This window comes from Mirounga angustirostris, unplaced genomic scaffold (genome assembly GCF_029215605.1).
Source record: "Mirounga angustirostris isolate CCGP_5_RB_7025 unplaced genomic scaffold, mMirAng1.0.hap1 SCAF_1, whole genome shotgun sequence".
NCBI lineage: Eukaryota > Metazoa > Chordata > Mammalia > Carnivora > Phocidae > Mirounga > Mirounga angustirostris.
In genome coordinates, this window is record NW_026991709.1 from 208,859,181 (window position 1) to 208,887,175 (window position 27,995).

Genomic DNA, 27,995 nt, shown 5'->3' on the forward strand with positions numbered 1-27,995 from the left:
TGAGCCCGCTGTTGGCTCTGCGCTGGGCATGGAGCCTGCTTAAGATTCTCCCTCTCCCTCCACCCTTCCTCCCCTTGCATGCACGCTCTCTCTCCCTCTCCCTCAAAAAAAGATGTAGGGTGCCTGGGTGGCTCAGTTGGTTAAGCGACTGCCTTCGGCTCAGGTCATGATCCTGGAGTCCCTGGATGGAGTCCCGCATTGGGCTCCCTGCTCGGCAGGGAGTCTGCTTCTCCCTCTGACCCTCCCCCCTCTCATGTGCTCTCTCTCATTCTCTCTCTCTCAAATAAATAAATAAAAATAAAATCTTTAAAAAGAAGATGTAAATACAAAAAATATCTGACTACATCAAAATTTAATACAGAATTGAAAGATAGGAAGCAAACCAGGAGAAGGCATATGTGATATGCAACTTACTCCTATGTATCAATGACGAAAAGGCAAGCAATTCAATAGAGAATTGGCATGGAAATAGGCAATTTATAGATAAGGAAATAACAGTAACCACAACATTAAAGATAGATCCACTGGAATATACTAAAGAACTCTATCAAAAAGACACCATGGGGTGCCTGGGTGGCTCATTCGGTTAAGCATCCAACTCTTGATTTCTGCTCAGACCATGATCTCAGAGTCCTGAGATGGAGCCCTGTGTCAGGGTTCATGCTCAGCCTGGAGTCTGCTTGAGATTCTCCCTCTCCCTTTCCCTCAGCTCATCCCCACCACTCTCTCTCTCTCTCTCTCTCTCAAATAAATAGATCTTTTTAAAAAGGCACCATTAAGGGGCGCCTAGGTGGCTCAGTCGTTAGGCCTCTGCCTTCGGCTCAGGTCATGATCCTGCAGTCCTGGGATTGAGCCCCACATCAGGCTCCCTGCTCAGCGGGAAGCCTGCTTCTCCCTCTCCCACTCCCCCTGCTTGTGTTCCCTCTCTCGCTCTCTCTCTGTCAAATAAATAAAAATCTTCAGAAAAAAAAAGGCACCATTAAGAAAGGGAAAATAAGCTATGAGGGATAAGATATATGTAACATATGTATTTGGAAAGCACTGCTGTCCAAATAAATGAAAAACTTCTACATTATCATAAGAAAACAACAGAAGTTCCAGAAGAAAAATGGGCAAGAGCCTTGAGTAGGCAGTTCACAAAAAAAGGTTTCCAAACAATAAACATGAAAAGATGCTCAGTTTCAGTGATCAAGAAATGGGAATAAAACCATCCAGAGACGCTAGTACACACCTGATAGAGTGTTGAAAATTACAGGCTGGGATGCCTGGGTGTCTCAGTTGGCTAAGCGTCTGCCATCAGCTCAGATCATGATCCCAGAGTCCTGGGATCCAGTCCCTCATCGGGCTCCTTGCTCAGCGGGGAGCCTGCTTCTCCCTCTGCCTGTCACTCCCCCTGCTTGTGCTCTTTCTCTCTCTCTCAGACAAATAAATAAATAAAATTAAAAAAAAATTACAGGCTGACAATACCAAGTATGGATAAGGATGCAGAACAGTAATGCTCATACACTGTGTGGGAATATACATTTGCACAATCATATTTCTTTCTAACCAACAGAGTATGGCAGAGGTGATCAGATGCCACTCCTGTAATTCTTCTGCATTATATAAAACTTGCCAGCAGACTGTAGTTTCTAGAGTCTTCCTCTCTCTGGCATTGAAGCAGCAAGCTTTCATGAATAGTGATGTGGGGCCAGTGAGCTAATGATTAAGAAAGAATTCTTGAGGGGCTCCTGGGTGGCTCAGTCGGGTAAGCATCTGCCTTCGGCTAAGGTAATGATCTTGGGGTCCTGGGATTGAGCCCAGCATTAAGCTCTCTGCTCAGCAGGGAGTCTGCTACTTCCTCTCACTCTCCCTCTGTGTTCTCTTGCTCTCTCTCAAATAAATAAAAATCTTTCTTTTAAAGATTTTATTTATTTATTTGAGAGAGAGAATGAGAGAGAAAGAGAGAGAGCATGAGAGGGGGAGGGTCAGAGGGAGAAGCAGACTCCCTGCCGAGCAGGGAGCCCGATGCGGGACTCGATCCTGTGACTCCAGGATCATGACCTGAACCGAAGGCAGTCACTTAACCAACTGAGCCACCCAGGCGCCCTCAAATAAATAAAAATCTTAAAAAAAGAGGAAGAATTCTTGAGACGTTTTTGGTGCAAAAAGGTGCTTTTATTATAGCACAGGGACCTATGGTCAGAAAGAGCCACACTAGGATTGTGAGGAGTAACTGATTATCTCTAAGGAATTTGTGCATGTTAAAAGCAAGGTCTCCAGGACCTTGGAGGGCTAGCTATTAAGATAAGGTTGCTTTTAGTCTTCAATGAAACATCAACAGTAAAGTAGCCATGAGTTCCTTGAGGAATGTCACATTCTACATATCTTGGGGATTTATCAGTGGGCTGCAAGTTGTAAGGAGACTTAATTTTAGCTACATTTCTCTTGCCTTTGTGCTCATCAAATGTACAGCCAAAGGAAATTAAGTTTGTCAATTAAGTTGCCAAACCTAATGGAGTTTAGAAGTAGACCCTTATTCCCCAGTTGAGTCTCTGATGAAGACCCAGCCCTGGATAACATGAACTCAGCCTTGTGAAACCCTAAAACAGAGAACCCAGCTAAATCATAGAAACTGAGATAATGTGTGTTGTAAGCCACAAAGTTTATGTAATTTGTTAAAGAGCATGGAAAACTAATATAATCCATTTGGAAAACAGACCTATTATGTTGAGTGATATGTACACCCAAGGACTCCATAATTCCACTCTTTGGAATGTATACAACAGGAATGCTTGCACATGGGCACCAAGAAATATGTCCTAGTACAAGGATATGCAGATACGCATTATTTGGAATAGCCCCAAACTAAGTGAACAGAAGTATACGTAATAATATGCATGAATCTCACAAAACATTTTTAAAATCCTGTATGATTTCATTTCTTTAAGTCAAAAACATGCAAAATTAAACTAGGAATCAGGAATGAATACTTAGGTGGTACAAGTGTAAAGAAAGGCAAAGAAGTGATAACCATAAAACCCAGGATACTGCTCCCTTTTAAGTGGGGAGCCAGGAATTTGTGATTGAGAAAGCGTACATGGGTTGTGTGTGGGGGTCTCATTTTAAAAGTTGTTTAAAATTTAACAATAGCCAAACTGTGGAAAGAGCCAAGATGTCCATCGACAGATGAATGGATAAAGAAGATGTGGTATATATATACAATGGAATATTATGCAGCCATCAAAAGGAATGAGATCTTGCCATTTGCAACGACGTGGATGGAACTGGAGGGTATTATGTTGAGTGAAATAAGTCAAACAGAGAAAGACATGTATCATATGATCTCACTGATATGAGGAATTCTTAATCTCAGGAAACAAACTGAGTGTTGTTGGAGTGGGGGTGGGGTGGGAGGGATGGGGTGACTGGGTGATAGACACTGGGGAGGGTATGTGCTCTGGTAAGCGCTGTGAATTGTGCAAGACTGTTGAATCTCAGATCTGTACCTCTGAAACAAATAATGCAATATATGTTAAGAAAAAAAAAAAAGAAGAAGAAGGTAGCGGGAGGGGAAGAATGAAGCGGGGGAAATCGGAGGGGTGGATGAACCATGAGAGACGATGGACTCTGAAAAACAAACAGGGTTCTAGAGGGGAGGGGGGTGGGAGGATGGGTTAGCCTGGTGGTGGGTATTGAGGAGGGCACATTCTGCATGGAGCACTGGGTGTTATGCACAAACAATGAATCATGGAACACTACATCTAAAACTAATTATGTAATGTATGGGGATTAACATAAGAATAAAAAATATATATATAAAAAAATAAAAAAATAAAAGTTGTTTAAAATTTAAACTATAGGGGGGAGCAGAAGAGAGATTCAGAGCACAGGGAAGACAAGGAGGCAGCCCGGCCATGGAATGGAGAAACAGGACTGGTCCAGGTGGAGTAAGCACGAGTGTGTATGTACAGCAGCACATACATATCCATACACATACACACTACATACACACTGTACTGTATGTACACACCAACACACACACACAAACACAATACACCACCATGCTTTGGCACACACACCAAAGATACACATATTTGCACACTTACGCTACCACACCATGTCATCATCCCTGCACCCCACCAGACACACACACCACATATACACCACCCACCCACCCCCACACTACACACATGTCATACACATATCACACCACATGCACAATGGTTACTGCCAGATCCAGACATCTCAGGGGGATCTCACGCAAAATCAGACCTTTACTTTGCTGTGACACTTAGACAAGTCTTGGCATCATGTTGAACTCTGAAGGGGGCCAATGAGGGAAGCCTGGTTCTAGCTACTTATGCATAAGAAAGGAGTTCTCAGCATGGTGCCAGGTACAATGGTTGGTGCTCCATGGATGAATCTGGAATGGCTACATAGTCACTGACTTTCATCTTGGGGTATTAGGAAGGGCTACACTTAGCTGTGTGTGCTGACCTCCTATGTGATTTAACCCAGGGCTCCCTTAAAGAGTGGTCTCCACGGGGGGGCACCTGGGTAGCTCAGTCAGTTAAGCGCCTGACCCTTGATACCAGCTCAGGTCTTGATCTCAGGGTCATGAGTTCAAGCCCTGTGTTGGGCTCCACGCTGGGCATGGAGCCTACTTAAAAAACAAAACAAAAAACCACAAAAAACCAAACCAAAACCAAAACAAAACAAAAACAGTGCAACCTGGATGGCTCAGTCGGTTAAGCATCTGCACTTCAGCTCAGGTCATGATCCCAGGGTCCTGGGATCAAGCCCTCATTGGGCTTCCTGCTTGCAGGGATAGAGAGAACTTAAAAATAAAATCTTGGGGCACCTGGCTGGCTCAGTCAGTGGAGTGTGCGACTCTTGACCTTGGGGTTGTAAATTCGAGCCCCAGGTTCGGTGTAGAGATTATTTAAAAATAGAATCTTTAGGGGTGCCTGGGTGGCTCAGTTGGTTGTGTTCAACTCTTGGTTTTGACTCAGGTCATGATCTCAGGGTTATAAAATTGAGCCCAAGTTGGGCTCTGCACTGGGCATGGAGCCTGCTTCAGATTCTGTCTCTCCCTCTCTAAAAAAATAAATAAAAATAAAATCTTTAACAATAAATAAAATCTTTAAAAATAAAATTTAAACTATAAATTTGCTTCCTGTTGTGAAAATTAGAAAGGGAAACCTCACTAAAATGGAGTCAGGAGGCCAGAAGGGGTAGGTCTCATGCTGTACCACTTCATGTTAACCATAGGAAGAACTGTCAATTATAGTCCCCCAACAGGAAAAGATGTACATAGCATCTCCTACAAGAAATGGACTACCCAAGCAATCTAGCCAATGAGAAACTCCTCATTACTCTCAACTCTTACTTTTGTCCAATTGACTTTCATTCAAAACAACTCCTCCCAACTTATTCCTTGTTTTCCATGAATAACATTCCTCTCCTTTGTTGGACTAGCCTATGGTTTTGCCACAGTTTGCTTGTCCCAAATTGTAATTCTTGGCTATTCCTCAAGAAACCTATCTTTGCTGGTAAAATAACTTATTTTTAAGGTCAACACTTTTTAAATTGTATTTCTTATTTTTTAAAGAATGGTTTAAAAAGAAATGATTGAATGACTCTCCACAGGTTTCAGTTTGTAAATATACTAGAAATATTCCAATGTGGCGTTGACATGGCATGTTTTCTTGTATGTTAGTTCTACCAACTGTCCTCCTCCCCAATAGAAACAAAAGTTCTGTGAAGGTATGACTCAAGTTAATGAATGAATGAAAGGAAAAGCATTATTAAGGGAAATGATGGTAACCACATAAAACTAAAACCAGCAATCGAAATAAATAAAAGATCTAAACATGTTCATACCTAAGGAAAAACTAAATGTCCTTTACTATTTGTCATATAAAAACAGAAAGGTTTAAAAAAATAAAGTCAACAGTCCCAAGATTAACAAGATAATACTGAAAAACTGAGAAGGGGCAAGAAAGTTTTTTAAGAATAGGGAGGAAGGATGTATCAGGTATCTACTGCCGCATAACAAAGCACCTCCAAGCGTAGTACATCCTTGAAGCTCCTGCGAGAACTCAGAGAAGAGCATTTTTTTGAGAGGGAGCTGACTGGCGGGTCAGGGGTGGGTGGGCACGAAGCTCCGCCCAACAGACTCCGGGCCGTTCTGGTCCCGCCCCCACCCCGGTCCTTCCGCCTGGCTCCTGCCCAGGGTCCCTGGAGTGGAGCCGGCGGGGCGTGCCCAGCTGCAGTGCCTTGGGCCAACGTTAGGACTTCTCTGCGGAGGCCAGAGGACGCGGCCACCGCCCCTCCCGCTGCCTCTGCGCTCCTAGGCCCCGCGGGAGCCTTCTACTTTCCAAGCCCCGAGACCGGAAGTGGGGTGCGCCTCCCCCGAACGGCCGCCATCTTCCCTCTAACGGCACCACGGTTTTTCTCGTTATTTGCTTCCAGCACAGAAGAGTGGCTGCAGGTGCAAGGTCCGGGAGGGAGCTGGGAGAAGGGACTCGGGGAGGGGGCGGGCCTCTGGGAAGGCGGGGTTTCGGTGAGGGTGGGCAAACGGGGTCGGGGGCGGGATCTCTGTGGGGGCGGGGCCCTCGGAAGGCGGGGTCTCAGTGAGGGTGGATAAATGGGGCGCTGGGGGCGGGGCCTTATCGGGGGTGGGGCTCTTGGGGGCGGGGTCTCAGAAGGGCCCAACGGGCTATGGGCGGGGCCTTAGGGGCGGGGCCTCAGCGGGCGCGGGGTCTCGGTCTCGCGGGCCAGGAGATCGACGGCCGTTGGTCGCCTCTCCGGGTGCTTCGGTTTTTCTGAACTGGGGATGCCGTTGGTTTCGGCGGGTAAGAGGCCTTGGTGAAATTTATATCAAGGAAGTCCCTTTCTGCCTTCGTAACACAAGAGAATTTCACTTGCGGCTTGCTTTTGTGGGAAATTGTTGAGGTGAGACTATCTTAAAACTTTTTTTCGGTTAATTTGATAAATTCATTTGGGAAAATGCTTCCTCAGGATTCTAGCGCGAGTGCCAATAAATAAGTGTAATCAAGAAAAGAGAATGAAATAGAGCAAGTGAAAATGTAAACAACAAGCCTTTGGATTGAAGAAAGATTATTCAGCTCCGCACTTCCCCAGTCGGCTGCAGCTCCTCGGGAGCCTGACACCGCGGCAGAGCTTTAAAACATGGGGATCGCTTACTCTCGATATTATTATTATTTTTTTTTAAAGATTTTATTTATTTATTTATTTATTTATTTATTTATTTATTTATTTATTTTTAAAGATTTTATTTATTTATTCATGAGAGACAGAGAGAGAGACAGAGGCAGAGGGAGAAGCAGGCTCCCAAGGAGCAGGGAGCCCGATGCGGGACTCGATCCCAGGACCCCGGGATCATGACCTGAGCCGAAGGCAGACGCTCAACCATCTGAGCCACCCAGGCGCCCCTTTATTTATTTTTTTGACAGAGAGAGGGAACACAAGCAGGGGGGAGTGGGAGAGGGAGAAGCAGGCTTCCCGCAGAGCAGGGAGCCCGATGCGGGGCTCGATCCCAGGACCCCAGGACCACGACCTGAGCCGAAGGCAGACGCTTAACGACTGAGCCACCCAGGCGCCCCCCACTCTGGATATTATTATTATTATTATTTTTTTAAAGATCTTGTTTATTTATTTGACAGAGACACAGCGAGAGCAGGAACACAAGCAGGGGGAGTGGGAGAGGGAGAAGCAGGCCTCCAGCCCAGCAGGGAGCCCGATGCAGGGCTGGATCCCAGGACCCGGGGGTCATGACCTGAGCCGAAGGCAGACGCCCAACGACTGAGCCACCCAGGCGCCCCCCACTCTGGATATTATTAAAACGGGTTTTGGTGGCATATACTTGCGGCTAAAGCCTAATAGAAGTCTAAAGCATAAGTGAAATACATGAAATTGTGTGTCTTTAAAACACAGGGATTTCCAGGAAAAAGGAGGAAGCAGCTTTCCTAATACCAGTAGCGGAAATTAGAATTTACCAATTTTAAAAAGAGGTGGCCAAATGGATTTTTTTTTTCTTGTGAGGTTAAAAAGTCACATATGGGAAGTCGGAAGAAAAATTCTGGAGGAAGTTCAGCAACACAGGCTACTTGTTTCTAAAAATAATGTTTCTCACATTTGCCTTTTTTTTTTTTTAAAGATTTATTTATTTAAAAGAGAGAGAATGAGAGACAGAGCATGAGAGGGAGGAGGGTCAGAGGGAGAAGCAGACCCCCCGCCGAGCAGGGAGCCCGATGCGGGACTCGATCCCGGGACTCCAGGACCATGACCTGAGCCGAAGGCAGTCGCTTAACCAACTGGGCCACCCAGGCGCCCTCACATTTGCCTTTTAAGAATTTTTCTTAAAAGCTTCAGAAATAACACTGGTGGTTTATATTGTGACAGGCATTTAAGTTAACGTGTTAACGTTTGTATTGCCTGCCTGCCTTCCTCCCTTCCTTCCGATTTTATTATTTATTTGCCAGAGAGAGAGAGCACAAGCAGGGGAAGCAGCAGGGAGAGGGAGAAGCAGGCTCCTCACTGAGCAAGGAGCCCGATGTGGGGTTCGATCCCACCACGGACCCTGGGACCATGACCTGAACTGAAGGCAGACGCTTAACCGACTAAGCCACCCAAGCATCCCCCCCCCGCCCTTTTTAAAGAGATTTTATTTATGTGAGAGAGAGTGAGAGAGAGAATGAGCAGGGAGAGCAGCAGAGGGAGAGGGAGAAGCAGGCTCCTTGCTGAGCAGGGAGCCCAACAAGGGGCACCATCCCAGGACACGGGGATCATGACCTGAGCCAAAGGCAGACGCTTAACTGACTGAGCCACCCAGACGCCCCTGTGTTGGCGTTTCTATTGGAGGTGTGCACTTTCTCAATCTAGCTGTAAATGAACATTTTCCAGGGCCCACAGCAGAAGCTCATTAAGTACTGGGTATGAGTCTGGCCTGGGCAATCAAAAGAGGCACAGTGCTGTCCCCAGAGAGTGGGCTATTTAGATCAGAAACAGATATAAAATTGATGGGGGGAGGGTGTCCTGTGCCAAACAGGAGAGCTTAATATGGACAGACAGGGAAGACCTATTAGGAAGAACTGATTTATGAGAACTGAAGGATAAGTAGGACTGATTAGGCAGAGGCTTGTGGAGGGAGAGTGTTTGAGAGGTGGAAGAAGCTTCAAGTGCAGAATCCCAGAAGCAGGAGAGCCTGGTGTGTTGGGTGAACCTAGGAAAGAGAGGCCTGACCAGACTGGGTAGGGAGAGTGTTAGGAGAGGGAGGCTGGATGCTTTGGGATTTTTTTTTATATGTACAGCTGTCATCTATGAATAATGACAGTTGTGTTTATACCTTTCCAATCCTCAAACTTTTCATTTCCTCAAACTTTTCATTTTTTTTTAGCTTTATCGCCCTGGTGGGACCTCCAGTACCATCACCACATAAAGTGGTGACAGCTGCCATCCTTGTCTTTCCTCAGATTAAAAGCCGGAATTTTTCAACTTTTCACCGGTAAGCTATAGTTCCTTATTTTAAGATAAAACTTTTTGTTTGGAAACCACTGAAGCTTATAGGAGAAAACGTTACCAAAACAGTACAATGAAATCCCATTTGCTCTTTGTCTAGATTCAGCATTTGTTAATATTTTGCCACATTTCTTGTATCTCTGTACATATAATAATTACTGTTTTTGCTGGATTATTTGAGAGTCAGTTGCAGAAATCATAACCCTTTACTTCTGAAGACCTCAGTGTTCATATGTCTCCTAAAAACAGACGTTCTCTTTTATAACCTCAGTCTAATTACCACATTCTGGAAGGCGTAGGTTTTTTAAAAAACTGTTTTCTGGTAAAGATGTTCCCTTCTTTTTTTTTTTTTTTAAAGATTTTATTTATTTATATGACAGACAGAGACACAGCGAGATAGGGAACATAAGCAGGGGGAGTGGGAGAGGGAGAAGCAGGCTCCCCGCCGAGCAGCGACCCTAGCGGGGCTCGATCCCAGGACCCTGGGATCATGACCTGAGCTGAAGGCAGACGCTTAACGACTGAGCCACCCAGGCGCCCAAGATGTTCCCTTCTTATTTAACTTTTTTTTCCCAAAGCCATGGAATAGTGATTTTTTTTTTTTAAAGATTTTATTTATTTATTTGAGACAGAGAGAATGAGAGACAGAGAGCATGAGAGGGAGGAGGGTCAGAGGGAGAAGCAGACTCCCTGCCGAGCAGGGAGCCCGATGCGGGACTCGATCCAGGGACTCCAGGATCATGACCTGAGCCGAAGGCAGTCGCTTAACCAACTGAGCCACCCAGGCGCCCCTGGAATAGTGATTTTATCGAATACTTTTACTGAATGAATTCAGGTGATTATATGATTTTTCTCCAGTCTACAAATGTAGTGAATTCTTATAAGTGTTTTCATAAAGATCCTAAACCTAACTTGGATCCCCACATGGTTGTGGTAGATTCTCCTGCTCACTAGTACATTCAGTGTGTTAATACCTTCTTTCTGCTGTTTGCACTTATGCTCATGAATGAGTTGGGCTCCTTATTTTCCTTTCTTGTAACTATTATTATTCAGTGGCTCCTTGACTTAAGTTGTTTTTTTACTGTCAGTGTTCGGTTTCTGAGAATCCCATGACTGGGTCTCTTCTATGTCCTGGTAGAAACTGAGTTTTTCCAGAAATTGTGTGCTTGTGCTTATGTTAGTTCCTTGACTGAGGTGTTTGGACCACAGAGGTGTTGTGATTTGGACCAATACTCATGGGAGAGTGGAGTTAACGTTTGCAAGCTCTCAGAAGAGTTTTTTTCCCAGTAACCCAGCACTAAGGCCAGAAGAACCCTGGTTATCCTCCTCGTTCTCATTCAGCAAGCATTCCCACCAGGGGAGGGCAAGGCAGGTGTGTGAAAGGCCAGAGGTGGGAGAGTCTCTGCTGAGATTGGAATTTGGACTGTGTGCTGTATCCAAAGGAGGCATTCTAGAAGTTCTTAAACTGGGAAGGGGCACAATCAGATTTGCAGGCTTTTTTCCTCCCTCGTAGAATTCTGTTGACCTCATGGAACATTATTAACTATTAGGCATAGAGATACAAGAGAGCAAAGGAATCAGTCTGTAAAACATTGGAATCTTCCAGGCAGGAGGTGATAAAAGCCACAATTTGGGCACATTCTCTGCCATACAATGACGTTGCCTTTGTTTTTTTTTTTTTTTTTTTCCTGGGTAAGATAGTATATTTATTCTTTTTTTTTAATTATGTTAATCACCATACATTACATCATTAGTTTTAGATGAAGTGTTCCATGATTCACTGTTTGTGCATAACACCCAGTGCTCCATGCCGAACGTGCCCTCCTCAATACCCACCACCAGGCTAACCCATCCTCCCACCCCCCTCCCCTCTAGAACCCTCAGTTTGTTTTTCAGAGTCCATCGTCTCTCATGGTTCGTCTCCCCCTCTGATTTCCCCCCCTTCATTCTTCCCCTCCTGCTATCTTCTTCTTTTTTTTTCTTAACATATTGCATTGTTTGTTTCAGAGGTACAGATCTGAGATTCAACAGTCTTGCACAATTCACAGCGCTTACCAGAGCACATACCCTCCCCAGTGTCTATCACCCAGTCACCCCATCCCTCCCACCCTACCCCCCACTCCAGTAACCCTCAGTTTGTTTCCTGCGATTAAGAATTCCTCATATCAGTGAGGTCATATGATACATGTCTTTCTCTGTTTGACTTATTTCGCTCAGCATAATACCCTCCAGTTCCATCCACATCGTTGCAAATGGCAAAATCTCATTCCTTTTGATGGCTGCATAATATTCCATTGTATATATATACCACAATGATGTTGCCTTTGTAATGCACAATGATGTATGCTTTGTACCATCTAAAGAATGTAAGATTATGTGGATGTATTTCATAAGGCTGTAGATATTTGATTTAAAAAGCTCTTCCCGGGGCACCTGGGTGGCTCCATCGGTTGAGCATCTGACTCTTTTTTTTTTTTTTTAAGATTTTATTTATTTATTTGACAGAGAGAGACACAGCGAGAGAGGGAACACAAGCAGAGGGAGCGGGAGAGAGAAGCAGGCTCCCCACTGAGCAGGGAGCCTGATGCTGGACTTGATCCCAGGACCCCGGGATCATGACCTGAGCCGAAGGCAGACGCTTAATGACTGAGCCACCCAGGCACCCCGAGCATCCGACTCTTAATTTCAGCTCAGGGTTGTGAGATCAAGCCCTGTGTTGGGCTCCATGCTCAGTGGGAAGTCTACTTGAAATTCTCTCTCTCCCTCTCCCTTTGTCTCTCTCAAATAGATGAATCTTTGAAAAAAAATTAAAAAGCTCTTCCTTGGTTGGAAAGAAAGATTGGAAATAGATGAAATATGAATCTGTAGTCAGTAATGAGTGGGTCTAGAGTATGCTGTTGGCAGGGTTCCAAATGGAAGGCATTTGGTGTGTGTGGAGGTGAGGTAAAAGTCACTTGGATCAGTGAGATTAGCTGTGTGCAGAGGTGATGATTCAGCTACGTGCATTATTTCTGTTTGTACATGACTGTTTAATTTTTCTTGATTACACAAGTGATGCATGGATGTGTTGTTTTTCTTGTTTAACATTCAACTAATTCAGAAAACTATAGAGTAAAAATGTTAATGTTTCCCTTCACATTCTCCCTGCCAAGTGCACATGAAATACAGTGTCGTGCTTTTCTCTAGAGGCCTCTGGTGTTACCAATAGCAGTGTGGCCTTGCTTTCATTTATTTTTATTTTTTTTAAGATTTTATTTATTTATTTGAGAGCGAGAGAGCATGAGTGGGGTAGAGGGAGACGGACAAACAGACTCCTGGCTGAGCAGGGAGCCCGACTTGGGGCTTGATCCCAGGACCCCAGGATCATGACCTGAGCTGAAGGCAGACGTGTAACTGACTGAGCCACCTGGGCACCCCTCTTTTTTTAAATTATTGTGATAAAATGTACATACCATAAAATTGTCCTTTTAACCTTTTTTGAGGGTACTATTCATTGGCATTAAGTACATTCATATTGTTGTGCAACCATTACCACCATGCATCTCCAAAAGTTTTTCATCTTCCCCAAATGAAACTCTTCCAGTTAAAAAATAACCTCCCAAGGACACCTGGGTGGCTTGGTCAGTTAAGCGTCTGACTCTTGGTTTTGGCTCAGGTCATGTACTCAGGGTCATGAGATCAAGCCCTGTGTGGGCTCCCTAGCAGGGAGTCTGCTTGAAGATTCTCCCTCGGTCCCTCCCCTCTCTTGTGCATGCATGCGTCCGCACGGCTCTCTCTCTCTCTCTCATATAAATAAATCTTAAAAAAAAAAAACAAAACCTCTCTGGGGCACCTGGATAGCTCAGATGGTTAAGGTCTGCCTTTGGCTCAGGTCATGATCCCAGGGTCCTGGGATTGAGCCCGACTGGGGGGGCTCCTGATTCAGCGGGGAGTCTGCTTCTCTGCCTCTCTCCCCTGCTCATGCTCGCTCTCTCTCAAATGAATAAATTTTTAAAAATCTTAAAAAAAAATAGTAACTCCCCATAACCCTAACTCGCAGCCCCTGGTACTCTCTATTCTACTTTCTTTCTCTATGAACTGGACTATTGTCAGTACCTTGTATAAGTTGAATCCTACAATATTGTTCCTTTGTGTCCAGATTATTTCACATAGCATAATGTTTTAAAATACATGCATGTTATAGCATGTATGAGGATTTCATTCCTTTTTAAGGTTGAATAATATTATATTTACATTATATATGTTTATGTTTATTATAGTCACATATTTGTATTTATAGTTTACATATTTTATATATTATGTTATATTTTTGTATATTTTTCATTATATATTTACATATTTTGCATATTTTATATTTTTGGTATATTTGCATTTTATATATATTCTATAACATTTTATATTATAAAATATATAGTTATATTTAATATAAATATAAAATATAAATATATGCACTTATATTTATTTGTGCTATAGTTTTATAATATATAATATATAAACACAACTATAATGTTATTCAGCCTTATGTATGTACATTTTGTTTTTCCATCTGTTGATGGATATTTGGGTTGTCCATCTTTTGGCTATTGTGAATCATGCTATGAACATTAGTTTACAAATATCTGTTCAAGTTTCTACTTTCAGTTCTTTGGGTATATACTCAGAAATGGAATTGCTGAATCATATGGTAATTCTGTGTTAAGCTTTTTGAGGAACCACCATACTGTTCTCTACAGTGGCTGCACTGTTTCGTAATCCCCTCAGCAATGAGCAAGGGTTCTAATTTCTTCAAAACCTCACCAACACTTGTGATTTCTATTTTTATTTTTTTGATAATAGCCATCCTAATGGATACGAAGTGGCATCTCATTATGGGTTTGATTTGCATTTCCCTAATGATGAGTGATGTTGAACATCTTGTCGTGTGCTTATTGGCCATCTTTATGTTTTCTTTGGGGAAATTTCTATTCAAATTCTTTGCCTAATGGTCATTTTTAATGCAGGTACATGCCTCTCTGCATATATATATTTTATAAGTCATATAAATATATTTATACTTTACCTTCAGATCTATGTCAGTTTTTGTTTTAAACACCATAATCAGGGCACCTGGGTGGCTCAGTCGGTTAAGACCTTCAACTCAGGTCATGATCTCAGGGTCCTGGGATTGAGCCCCACATCGGGCTCCCTGCTCAGTGAGGAGTCTGCTTCTCCTTCTCCCTCTGCCCCTCTGCCTGCTTGTGCATTCTTTCTCTCTCAAATAAATAAATAAAATCTTTAAAAAATAAACACCATAATCATATCCCATGGTACGATATATGATAATTAATGCTATAATGTGTATTTTGATTGGTTCCAGTTTTTACCTATGATAATCAGTTTGTAGTGGACAAGCTATCTCTCTTTCTCTTTCTGCATCGATGCCGGGATGCCGGGATTTCTCTTGGCTATAATCCTATGAGTTGCTGGTTTAAGGATAGGAGTTATTTAAAATTTTGTAGACATAAATTCCAATATCCCTAGGACACTCCCAACTACCAAAGGCCTCTAGTCATCCTTTGTCATCTGTGGCTAAGACAGTTTTTCTACCCAGTGCTGAGGAGGCCTGAACTTGGAGCCCAGATAAGATATACCCTAGAAGCCCTGCCTCAGCCTGCTGGTCTAACATGTTTTGAATTATTCCTGCCAACCCACATTATTCTCACAAGCTTAAAAACAGGCCTTGATATGCCTCTTGCAAAAAGATCCTCCCCAAAACCCCAACCCCCACCAAAACCCTTTGCCCTATCAAACTTCTCTAAGGGGGAGCATACCTTGTGGGAGTGTCCCTGCCCCAGGAGGAAATTTCCCTTCCCTTCCTGAACCCTCCAGCTCTCATCCCCTTCCTCTTGTGTACGATGTGGGGAGGCAATGGTCAGATGGATAGCTGCATCCCTCGTACCTGGGCTCTCTGTCGCTGTATACCCTGTTTAATTTGATGGGGTATTAATTAATATTAGTGTTACAGCATTAACATGCTGTATGTAAAATATGTTAAATGCTGTGTATATTTATAAAGTATATTGTATATGATATATACATATTAATTTTCATATCGTATACTATGTGTGTGTGTATATATATATATATATTTTTTTTTTTTTCCCTGTAAAACCTCACCTTGAACAAATTTGCCTCTTCTTAATCTTTCCCTCTCAGGTTGATAGCACCACTACCTACCCAGTTTATTGGTACTGTAAGGAGAGACTATTGCCATAGGCAGAACACTCCCACCCTAAAGTCTGGCACTAAAGAACTTTTCTTTTATAGGAAGGAGTTCAGAAGGCTGGGAAGTGGGACGAGTGGGTGGGGTGATAGGATTTTTTTGATCAGGGAGGTCAGCTGATTGTCAGGGAGGGGCTGGTAGAGGGTTGTTATGTCCCAGTGCTCAGGGGTAGGTTGGGGGAGGAGAGAAACCACCGAAGTTCAGTGAAGTCAAATTAAATTCAAAGGTATTTTATCTAGGTAGTTCAGTGGGGACGAACAGTTCAGCTACTCATTCATTAGACAAAAATGGGAATTTGGATAGTCTGTGCCTGGCCAGTAAGGGGTCATCCTCCTGTCTTAGATATCTAAGTCATATAGGGAAGGGTGTTTCATTGCATTTAGACATTTCCCAGAACACAAAAGGGCTGGGGGATTTCTTACCCATCACAATTTTCTAGGAGCACAGGGTTTGGGTGTGAAGCTCAACACTGTCAGTGTAAAGACTGGATCATTCTGTGGTTTCTCTGAGTTCTCTCACTGGCTGCACATCTTCTCTCCCCACATTTCATCCTAGTGTAAGTCCCTAGCAAATCCTTAGACGTTTCCTACAAAATGTATACAATCATCTCTGCTGCTTCTCCCTTCCCAAGGAGTCCCCGTTGTCACCTGGACTGTGCTGTTGGCCCTCACCACCCACCCCTGCTTCTACTCTTGCCTTCCCCTTTCTGTCCTTTGAGCAGCTGCCAGTTTTGATCTTTAAAAATACAAATAGGAATGGAAAACTCTTACAGAACTCCTGCGAAGCTGCCAATCAGAAGGTGTAAATTCAGATTCAATCTAGGCTTGTTTGCCCTGATCTTGACCTGGCTCCTGGCCCATCTGCCACCCTCTCCCATCACTTTCCTCTCCAGACACCCAGGTCACACCAAGCTCCCGCCATACCTGCATGGGCTTTCTTCCCTGTTGTGCACCTGCCTGGAGCTAGATCATGCCCTGGCCACTTTCACTTTCCTGAGGCCCTCTTCCTTCAGAGCTTCCAAAGGCTAGGAACAAGGTGGGAGTAGAGCCCAGGAGCCCTCCAATCTGCTTGCATCAGGGTTGGTGCCTGGGTTTGGGTTGTTTGGGGAATAATACATGATACCTTGCACCTTTTTATAAACTTGGGCAATTGACTTGCTAAACCTCTCTGAACTTGAGTACCCTTAACAGTCATGGGGGTTTGCTAGGCTTCCTCATGGGCAGCAAGGCCGACAAGGCTCTTTGCTGGCTGTGAGAGACAGGACTCCCCCGGCCTTTTAGGAAACCTGTGTGCATACGGCATTTGCTTTGTTTTCATGTGTGGTCATGGGTCTTGTGATGCAGCTTCCAGGCATGTGCTGGCTGGAGTCTAGAGCATATCCTGCCTCTCACATCCACCCTCTTGTCCTTCCTCTAGCTGTGCCTGTTCAAGACTACCTGTCTCCAGGAAGGGAATGTGGAGGCAGAAGTGATGGCTCAGGGTTGCTGACAATCTGGTTACAGGTAATCAGAAACCCCCTCTTTCCAATGTGACGTCTCCCTCCCTGAGGTTGGCCGTGTCTCCTTCTGGTGGCCTGGAGCCTTCCAACCTGACCAGGACTTGTCTCCACACTTCCTCAGGACCCTTAGCCTCTAATGAATGGTGGCTAAGGGACTTCCCAGAGAATGCTCAGTGTTTGTGAATTTTTTTTTCAGTGCCTTGTTCATATTAGCTCAGTAGTCACTTCAGAGCTGTGGCAGAAAACCAAGAAAGGCTATGAGATGACTTTGTCTCAGGAATTCATGGAGACATCATTCATTCATTTACTAAGTATTTGTCCCAGGCTTCCATGAGCTCAGGGCTGTGTGGCAATTCACCTAGGGGACCCAGGCCAGATGGGTTCACAGACTAGTTGAAGAGAGAAAAGTTCAACCACTTGTTGAAGAGCTAATAAATCGATGAGGCTAGACAAGACTGCTGAGGATGTGTGTGTGGAGAGAGATGAAGCGAGGAACCCTTTCTGCCCGCATCTGAATTTCCCACTTCTTGGTCTTCTGGTGCCATCCTCCTCACACTCTGCCTTCCTGGGACACTAATGGAGATGAGCTTTGGCTGAGCCTGAATGTGTGTGATGTTTCAGGATTCAGTGACCTTTGAGGAAGTGGTGGTGGACTTCTCCCAGGAGGAGTGGGCCGCGCTGGACCCTGCTCAGAAAATTAAGTACAGAGACCTGATGCTAAAGAACTACAGGAAACTGGCCTCAGTCAGCCTCATCTCTTCATTGGTAGATTTCTGCTGCAAATATTTTTTTAAAAGATTTTATTTATTTATTTGAGAGAGAGAGAGAGCACGAGAGTGGGATGAGGGGCAGAGGGAGAAGCAGACTCCCCGCCGAGCAGGGAGCCCGACGTAGGACTCAATCCCGGGAGTTCGGGATCATGACCTGAGTGAAAGGCAGACGCTCAACTGACTGAGCCACCCAGGCGCCCTGCTGCAAATATTTCTTAAGCATCTGTTACATTCCAGGAACTGTTTTTGGTCTTGGGAAAAGAGTAGTGAATTGGAGATGTGGCTCACTCTTGAGGAGTGACAGTGTAGAACAGGAGTGGCCACACTTTTCTTTTAAAGGCCAGAGAGGAAATGTTTCCTGCATAGTGGGCCATAGAGTTTCTGTTGCAATGACACAATGCTGCTAATGCAGTGCCTGGTGTAGTATGGTATGTAAACAGAGCTGTGTTCCAAAAAAAGTGTATTTACAAAAGCAGGTGGCTAACTCCGGGCTCTAGTCACTAATCCCTAGTCTAGCATCTTCCCTTGAGAATGAAGATTCATCTTTTTTTTTTTTTAAAGATTTTATTTATTTCTTTGAGAGAGAGAGAATGAGAGACAGAGAGCATGAGAGGGGGGAGGGTCAGAGGGAGAAGCAGACTCCCCGCCGAGCAGGGAGCCCGATGCGGGACTCGATCCGGGGACTCCAGGATCATGACCTGAGCCGAAGGCAGTCGCTTAACCAACTGAGCCACCCAGGCGCCCCTGAAGATTCATCTTTATGCCAACTTTATTTTCTTCATGATTAGAAGCTTTGGTGCTCCTGAAGTGCGTCTCTGAGCTTGGGGCTGGGGATCCCCAATCCCTACAGGGCATGATGTGAGGTAGTTTGTGTGAGTCCTGGGTACCATCACCTCATTGCTCATGGGGTCACACATGCCCATCCTCTGCAAGTGTTGCCCCCACTCTGAGGGGAAGTTGCCTTTTCATCCCTGCACATCCCCCTTGATGTGTCTTTCCCTGTGCACAGGTGTCATTTCCATAAACCCGACCTGCTCACCTAGGTAGAGCAGGAGGAGCTGGGGACCAAGAAAAAGAGAGTTCTGACTCTCTAAGAAACCAGTGTAGGTGAGCCCCAGGCAAAAGGAACTCCATTCAGGGAATTTCTAAAATGTCATGATTTTTAAAAAATTGAGGTATAGTTGACACACGGTGTTACATTAGTTTCAGGTGTACAACATAGGGGTTACACAACAAGTTTTTATTTTTATTTTTTTTATTTTTTATTTTTTATTTTAAGATTTTATTTATTTATTTGACAGAGAGAGACACAGTGAGAGAGGGAACACAAGCAGGGGGAGTGGGAGAGGGAGAAGCAGGCTCCCTGCGGAGCAGGGAGCCTGATGTGGGGCTCGATCCCAGGACCCTGGGATCATGACCTGAGCTGAAGGCAGTCGCTTAACCAACTGAGCCACCCAGGCGCCCTCACAACAAGTTTTTGTGTTATGCTATGCTCACCACAAGTGTGGCTACCATCTGTCACCATACACTGCTATTACAATGCCGTCTAAATGTTATCTTGTTTGAGAAATCATCTCAGGCCACTTGGGATGAATTTCTCTTGAAGCTTTGGCTTCGCTTCCTCTCCTTCTTCCTTTTCTCCCCAACTTTCTTTTGTTCCCAGAGAAAGCTCTCTCTGTCCTGCTTCCTTTTTTTCTGAACATTTCCACTTTTGTAAATAAAGTTTTATTGGAACATGACCCCACCAGTTTGTTCATTTTTCTACTGTCCCCAAACTTTGATAGTGCCCTCTGTCAGACTGTTAGCAGCCATTTCACTCTTGACAAAAACATTTCTTAGCATTTCCATCCCTTGTTCCTGTCACTGTCAAATTCTTCATATTGCTGAAATCCTTAAAGTCTGTCCAACTGCTGGGGCATTCTTCACTGTCACATTGACGTCTCATGTTTAGGGTCGGTCTATGAATAAAAGGTATATGGGCCTGGCTCTTCGTTTTTGTTTTTAATTACTTTATCTCATCATTTATTTCTCTAAGAACTTAAATGTTTGCCCTCCTCTCCCCCATTAATTTCAGATCAAAAGTTTCAACTTAAAGCCAAAAACAACACTGCAAAGCAGAATAAAGTTTGGAAAAAACACCTACTGTCAGAGAAATGGTAAGGCTCATGAGGGCACATTGCTGGTTCTCTGCAGAAGAAGTCTGGGATTGCTGTGTTATGGAAGAAGAGCATGACCACCATGGGGAGACACTTGGGTCCGGTGACCTTCACCCAGAAGAAGTTGTTTCTTAGGAGAGAGTCTCTGAGTATCATGACTTTGGGGAACATTCTAAACCAATTTTAGTATTTATTTATGGAGAGTTGCTGTAAGTAAGCAGATCCATTAATATGACTTAATGAATTTTGACATATAATTCAGTTTTTAAGTATTTATCAAGAAAAATCTACATAAGCAGCTTTAGAATGTTGTGACTATGATGGGACCTTGTGGCAGAGCATTCACCTTACTTAAAATTCGGAAGAACTCAAATAGGGCAGGAGCGGTACATGTGCTCTGAAAATGGTAGTAATTTCTCATGTAGGAATTTGCTTTTTATAGTGCAGACTTTTTTTTTTTTAAAGATTTTATTTATTTATTTGACAGAGAGAGAGAAAGCGAGAGCAGGAACATAAGCAGGGGGAGTGGGAGAGGGAGAAGCATGCTTCCTGCTGAGCAGGGAGCCCGATGTGGGACTCGATCCCAGGACCCTGGGATCATGACCTGAGCCGAAGGCAGACGCTTAACGACTGAGCCACCCAGGCGCCCCAGTGCAGACTTTTTTTTAAGATTTTATTTATTTGTCAGAGAGAGAGAGCACAAGGAGGAGTGGCAGGCAGAGGGAGAAGCTACCGACTGAGGCTACCCACTGAGCAAGAAGCCTGATGTGGGACTTGATTCCAGGACTCTGGGATCATGACCTGAGCCAAAGGCAGATGCTTAACAGACTGAGCTACCCAGGCATCCCTAGTGCAGACTTTCTGTGGTGGTGGGGAATCCCCATGAGTGCAATTAAAGTGAGAAAGCCTTTAATTATTGCTTATCCCTTAACCAACAGGCACTAACTCAACCCAGAGAGAAACCCCATGAATACAGTTTGTGTGGAAAAGCGATCAGAAGCAATTCTAACCTTGTTTGGCCCAAGAGAAATTACACAGGAGAGAAATGAAATGAATGTAAAGAATGTGGGAGAGTGTTTAGTTATCCTTCATCCCTTCAGACCCATGTGTGATCTCATGCTGGCAAGAAACCCTGTGAATGTTTTCAGCGTGGGAAAGCTCGTGGGTCATCACTCGTCCTTTATGACACATGTGCGAATCCACACTGGAGAGAAACCGTATGAGTTTAACCAATGTGGGAAACTCTTCAGATCCAGCTTGAGCCTTGCTATACTCAAGAGGATACACAATGGGAGAAGCTGTATAAATGCAATGACTGTGGAAAGGCTTCGTCAGGAGCAGGAACCTGACCATGCATAAGAGAGTGCACACCAGGGAGGGACTATCTGTGTGAAGATTGTGGCAAAGCCTTTAGCAGGAGATTGCATCTGATGGCACACATGAGAACCCATAATGGGGAGAAGCTTTACCATTGCAGCAACCATGGAAAAGCCTTCAATAGGAGCTCTAACCTGACTGCTCACAAGAGGGTACATACAGGGGAGATTTACCAGTGCGGCTACTGTGGGAAACTTCAGGAGTCACCCATCCCATAAGAAACATGTGAGTGCTCACAGTGGAGAGAAGCCCTAGGATTAGAATCACATGGGAAAGCCCCAGTTGATCTCACATGTGAGCAACTCTGTGAATATTGTTAGTGTAAGAAAGCCCTCCATGGGGACTTCAGTTCCTGCACAAAGAAATTCAGGGTAGGAGAGAAACCTTATGAGCGTTATAAATACGGAATTGCTTTCTTCAGGGTCTTATCCTCAAAATGGAAGTCTAACTCATTAGTTTTCAGATCGTATTTGTGAATAAAAGCATTTAAGGCCATAGATATCCTCTCAATATCCCTTTAGCTACATTACATGGGTTTCGACCTAAGGTATTTTTATTTTGGTTTAATTCTAAATACTGTTTCTATTAGATGTATTTTAACTCACAATGTTGATTTCCTTTTTGAGCCTATCAAAATACAACTTGATTCAAATTTCACCTGAACTCTCTCCTTCCCCCAGATTTTATGATATCCATAGGTCTTCCTTTGTTTGGTAGGATACCCATGGTTCCTTAGGTGTGTGGTCTCCCTTGTTGCAATGAGCCAGTAAACCTGACTTTGTTAGACTATAGATTTTGTCCCGGTAGTCTTTGGGTGATTGTGTTGGGGCAATAACATGCAGTCATAAATATGTTCTACTCTCTTGTCCTCTAAAGTGTTTCTAAAAAGTCCTTCTGAAATGTCTTCTAAAATATTTTGTTTTCCATTATTGATTTTTTTATATGTAGTATCAGGAGGGGTCCAATTTAATTTCCTCCCTGGTAGATAACCAGTTTTCCTAGAACTCTAATCTGAAAGTCAGTCCCCGTTTGAAGTTTCTGTGTGCATGTTTTTATGTTTCTGGGCCTTCCATTCTGTTATAATCAAATTTGTTAATCCTGTACCAATATAGCACCATCTTTAATAACTTTATTCTATTTTTTAACATCTGAGAGACAGATCCCTACAACTTGTTCTTCAAGAGTAGCTTCTCTCTTCTGTGCCTTTCATTTCTTCATATGTATTTTATAATAAGCTTACACAATTCCACAAAAAATCATATTGGCATTTCATTAGATCAGTACTGGTAGAATTGTTAAATCTTTCAGGCCTTAAACTCAATATCTTCATTTATTTAGTCATTCTCTAATGTCTTTCAGTAAAATTTTATACATTTTATAAATATATATATTTAAAATGTTATTTTCTTAAAAATATGAAGTGTGGACATTGGCTTCTTAGTATCTAAAAAAAGCATTTATATTGACAAACATGGGTCTTTTTTTTTTTTTTAAAGATTTTATTTATTTATTTGACAGAGAGAGACACAGCGAGAGAGGGAACACAAGCAGGGGGGAGTGGGAGAAGGAGAAGCAGGCTCCCCGCTGAGCAGGGAGCCTGATGCGGGGTTTGATCCCAAGACCCTGAGATCATGACCTGAGCCGAAGGCAGACGCTTAATGACTGAGCCACCCAGGCACCCGACAAACATGGGTCTTGAGGGAAAAGAAGGACCAGAAAAAAGCAGCCTCCAACATTCAGGGAACATGCATTGCTGGTGGGATTGTAAAATGATGTGTGGTCATTTTGAAGAAGTTTGGCGATTTCTTAAAATAAATTTACCATTTGACCCCCAAGAGAATGAAAAAGATATGTCCACACAAAAACTTGCCCACAAATGTTCATAGCATGTTTCATAATAGCCAAAAGAGGAAACCCTGAAAGTCCATCAACTGGAAAATAAGTAAATAAAATCTAGCTATCCATACAATGCACTATTTGGCAATACAAAGAAATGAAGTTCTGATACATGCTACAACATGAATGAACTTTAGAAACATGCTCAGTGAAAGAAACCAGTCACAAGGGACCGCATATTGTATGATTTCATTTATATGAAATATCCAGAATAGGGAAAGGCATAGAGACAGATAGTAGGCTCGTGTTTGCCTGGGCTGGGGTTGGGAACCTGATTAAACAGGCGTGAAGGATCTTGTTGGGTTGATAGTAATGTTTCTAAAACTGGTTTGTGCTTATAGTTGCACAACTACGTTCACTAAAAATCATTTGAATTATACATTTAAAATGGTTGAGTTTTATGGTATGTAAACTATATCTCACTAAAACTATTATAGAAGGAGATTCCATTGTGCATTCATTTTGATAAATCAAGCTACAGTCTCCATTGTGGTAGGATATGTCCATAATACTTAGCTTTGAAGTCATCTTTGCAATAGTGGTGTTCCTTGTAGGGGACAATAGCATGATCTTTTCTCAAATGATGTGTGAGTTCAACTGATGAATCCTTTTTGGAGTAGGTGCATGACTGAAGAGTATGACCCTCTTTAGCTCATTTATTGGGATTCAGGTGAGGTATTTATTTAGCTTGGAGATGTCGTCTTTTTCAGGGTCTTCCTCCTTTTACTCAGTAGTTTCAATGCCACACTTCCTAATTTGGTTCTCTTCCTTGTGTTCTTTAAAAGCCTTGTTGGACTTTTTGTGAGACCTTGAATGCTTTTCTTTCGTAGGCTGTGGGTAATTCAAACTAAAGCGGGATGTAAGGTTTCTGGAGAAGGGCTAGAGGTATATGTATCTTGTGGTCCTTATAGATTATAATTCTCTTTGTGTGTTGAGTTTGGCTTGTAGCAAACTTGCTATATTCTTATTCTAATAACTGATGTGTAGCTCTTTTGAGGTTTTCTGTAGATAATCATATCTACCAATACAGGCAGATTTCCCCTGCTCCTTTTTAATTTGTATACCTTTCTTATGCTTTTGTTGCCCTCTGGCTGGGACTTGAACCATATTGACTAGAAGCAGTCCTAGGTATTCTTTTTTTTTTTAAAAGATTTTATTTATTCATAAGAGACAGAGATGGAGAGAGGCAGAGGGAGAAACAGGCTCCCAAGGAGCAGGGAGCCCGATGCGGGACTTGATCCCAGGACCCTGGGATCATGACCCGAGCCGAAGGCAGACGCCCAACCATCTGAGCCACCCAGGCGCCCAGTCCTACGTATTCTTGTCTTCTTCCTGATCTTAAAGGGCTTTTTTTTTTTTCATATTTCATCTTTAAGTGTGGTGTTCTCTGTAACATTTTTATAGATAACTTTACTAGGATGAGAAAGTTTCTTTCTTTTTCCTAGGATGTTGGCATCCTTTCTCATGAACAGATGTTGAATTTTATCAAATGTTTGTTCAGCATCTCCTGAGATGATTATATTTGTTCACTGATATATTTCAAAACTCCTAGAACAATGGTAGGACACATGGTAGGCACTCAATAAGTATTTGTTGAATGAATGAGTGAATGAATACATGTAACATCTCTAACATGTTTGTGTGGTAAATTACTTTAATTGATTTTTCACTGTGAAATTAACTTTGCATTCCTGAATAACTTGGCCATCACATATTAGTTACACATCATTGTTCCTGGCTTCCTAATATGTTAGGATTTTTGCATCTTTGAGTAAGATTGGCCTGCTGTTTTTCTTTCTCATGTTGTCCTTTTGTTATTGTTTCAAGAATATGGTGGCCTTATAATACTGGTTGGGAAAATTCTCCCAAAGTCCATTCCTTCACCTAGATTCACCAGTTGTCAACATTTTTTGACAGTTACAGCTTTTTTCATTTGTGTATAATTTTATTTTATGGGTGAGCCATTACAGACATGAGACTTCTTTAACATTTATCCTAAGAACAAGGACATTGTCAGGAACTCAAAGATCTGAGATTTCCCCCTACTTATAGGTTAACAAGTTAGCCTGCCACAGTTTCATGGATGTTGGCCAAAGACACCAGACTTCTGGGTCAGAGACCAAGGACTTTATTACAGGACAGGAGGCAGTACAAGCTTCATATTGCTGTCAATTCCTCTTGACTCCCAAGTCCTACAGGGGTGACATGAAGTGGGTTTGTATCACAGCTTGGAGCCCCAAGCTTTTCTAAGGAGCTGCAAACAAACGTGCTTGTTCTTTGCCCCAGAGGGAGACATTATCTTTATTACACTGAACAACAAAAAACCTGCCCTCTGCTCTAAGGATGTTATATAAACATCCTTGGAGACATAGTCCAGAACAGAGTAAGATGTGCACACGTGAGCTACCCATGAAGAATTGCCTTCCCACAGACATTTTCCTCTGTAATCAAAATATCATTAATACACTGATGAAATTTAGCATTAACAAAATAATGTTACTAGCACACAAACTATAATCAAATCCCTCCCATCCCACAAACATCCTTTATTGAGGATTTGGAACATAATTTAGTTATGAAAATGATTTTAAGAAATCTTATGTGTGAAGCTCTGGGATAATAGACATGTAATAGAGCCATTTGGCAAAAGTCACTTTTTCAACTCAAAAGAATCAGGGCAGAAACCACACAGAAAAGTCATATATTTTTTTCTTCCACAAAAGAAGGTGTGAAAGCCTTCATAAGCACTCATCCTTGTATGCAACATGTGAGGACAACACTGGAGGAAAGTCCTTTTAGTATAATGAATATGGAAGGTCTTCAGGTATGGATCTTCACTTGCTATTCACAAGAGAACTTGTTCTGAGGGAGAGAGGCTATGTCCATGTTGTGAACATGGCATTGCCTTTGTGCTTACCCCTAACTCATTAATTTGTTTTTTTCTTTCATAATATAAATACTCAAGAATACTCATATCCCTCAAAATGCCCTCTAAATTTTTGAACAAGCTGTGATAGGTAATATTTGTATTTATTATGGCTCGGTTGTAAATATTGTCTCATTTCCATTTTGATGACTTCTTGGACTCATGGGTTGTTCGGGAATATGTTTTCAAGATGCAGTGCCAGGAGTTCTTTGTTGCCTTGTTTTTCATTTCCCATTTAACTGCCTTGTGGTCAGAGTCAGTGATATATGTAGGATATGGATTCTTTGGCATTTGTTGGAACTTTCTCTCTAGCCCAGTGTAGCAGACACTGCTGGCTGCCTCTATATCCATTCTCCTCATTCTTCTTACTCTCAGAACTTGGATTTTGCTCAATTTGTTAATGTTTACTATAAAAACAAAACAAACAAACCAACCAAAACCAAAAACAAAAACCCAAGCAGCTCTCTCTCTTATTCTTTCTTGAAGGAGTGGTCATGTCCCAGAGCTCTGGCCCGTGGCAGGTAGGCAGAGTCACTGGTGTAGCTTCTGGGAAAGCTCTTGAAAAGGAGACAGTCCCATGCTTGTTATTTTCACTTTTTGTTCATGGTCCTTCCTCCTCCTTTCTGCCTAGAACCTGGATACAGAACCTGGAGTTGGAAGACCTTACTCTGTAACCTGTAGGCAGAAGCCACAGGTAGAGATGGTGCAGCCAGAACATAGGGCTCCTTGCTCCCCAGGGGGTTTCTTGAGTGACTACAGCAGTCCTGAACTGCTTATTTCTAGACTCATGTTACATGAGAAAAGAGATACTCTTTTAAAACAAAGTCCTTACTGTAGTTTCATAGTGGGGGAGCTATCAGAAATTTGTGTGGCAGCCATGAGAACCTGCCCCTTAGGTATCTACCTGGGGGCTTAGTTGGCCAATGGCCCTGGTTGCTACCCATCCCAGGACCTACCTTTGGTGTTGTGCTAAGACTACTCCTAGCAGTGACTAAGCATGGCAGGAGTAATAGTGCAAGCCCATTCCTCTGGGTAGTAGGGCTCTTCTAGTGATGGCTGTTGCTCAAGAACACTCCACTGGCCTGGCCCAAACTTGGCTAGACTGTGCTGAGGTTTGAGACTCTCCCTACCCACTCCTCCTTGGCCCTTCCCCCTTTTTCCTGATTGAATTTAACAATAAATATCAAAATATCAATATAAGTCCTTGATGACCTTGTCAAAATTGGTTCTGTGACCTACTGCCCACAAAAGCCCGATTGAAATGGGTTCAGGACAAACTAGGAGAAAAATTGGAGATAGTAAAGAGGAGGATTTTTTAATCTTTATTTAATCTAATTAACTTAGTATTATTAGTAAAGTCATGCCAGTTTTTTTTATTAGTATCTGTTATGTATTTCTCAATTCTTTTCATTTAAACCTGTGTACTTAAGCTTAGATGTGTCTCTTGTAAATAGGATGTAGCTGTATAAAAAAATCCAATCTGAAAATATCTTTTAGTTTGTAAACCAGTCTAGTCTTTTATTATGATATCTAATATTTTGGATTGATTTCTACCACCCTAATAGTTGTGATTTCTGTTCTGTAT

General features: G+C 42.9%; 1 long non-coding RNA gene across 2 annotated transcripts; it reads left to right on the forward strand.

The window, feature by feature from the left end:
* The first annotated feature begins 6,215 nt into the window (after positions 1–6,215).
* On the forward strand, positions 6,216–27,992 carry LOC123834116 (uncharacterized). Of its 2 annotated transcripts, none has more exons than XR_010405319.1 (5): positions 6,216–6,482; positions 9,404–9,511; positions 17,204–17,289; positions 20,130–20,211; positions 21,150–27,992. It is a non-coding gene; the product is annotated as an uncharacterized LOC123834116 (long non-coding RNA). The 2 variants fall into 2 exon arrangements; XR_010405323.1 differs by lacking the exon at positions 6,216–6,482 and adding an exon at positions 6,753–6,939.
* The last annotated feature ends 3 nt before the right edge of the window (positions 27,993–27,995 follow it).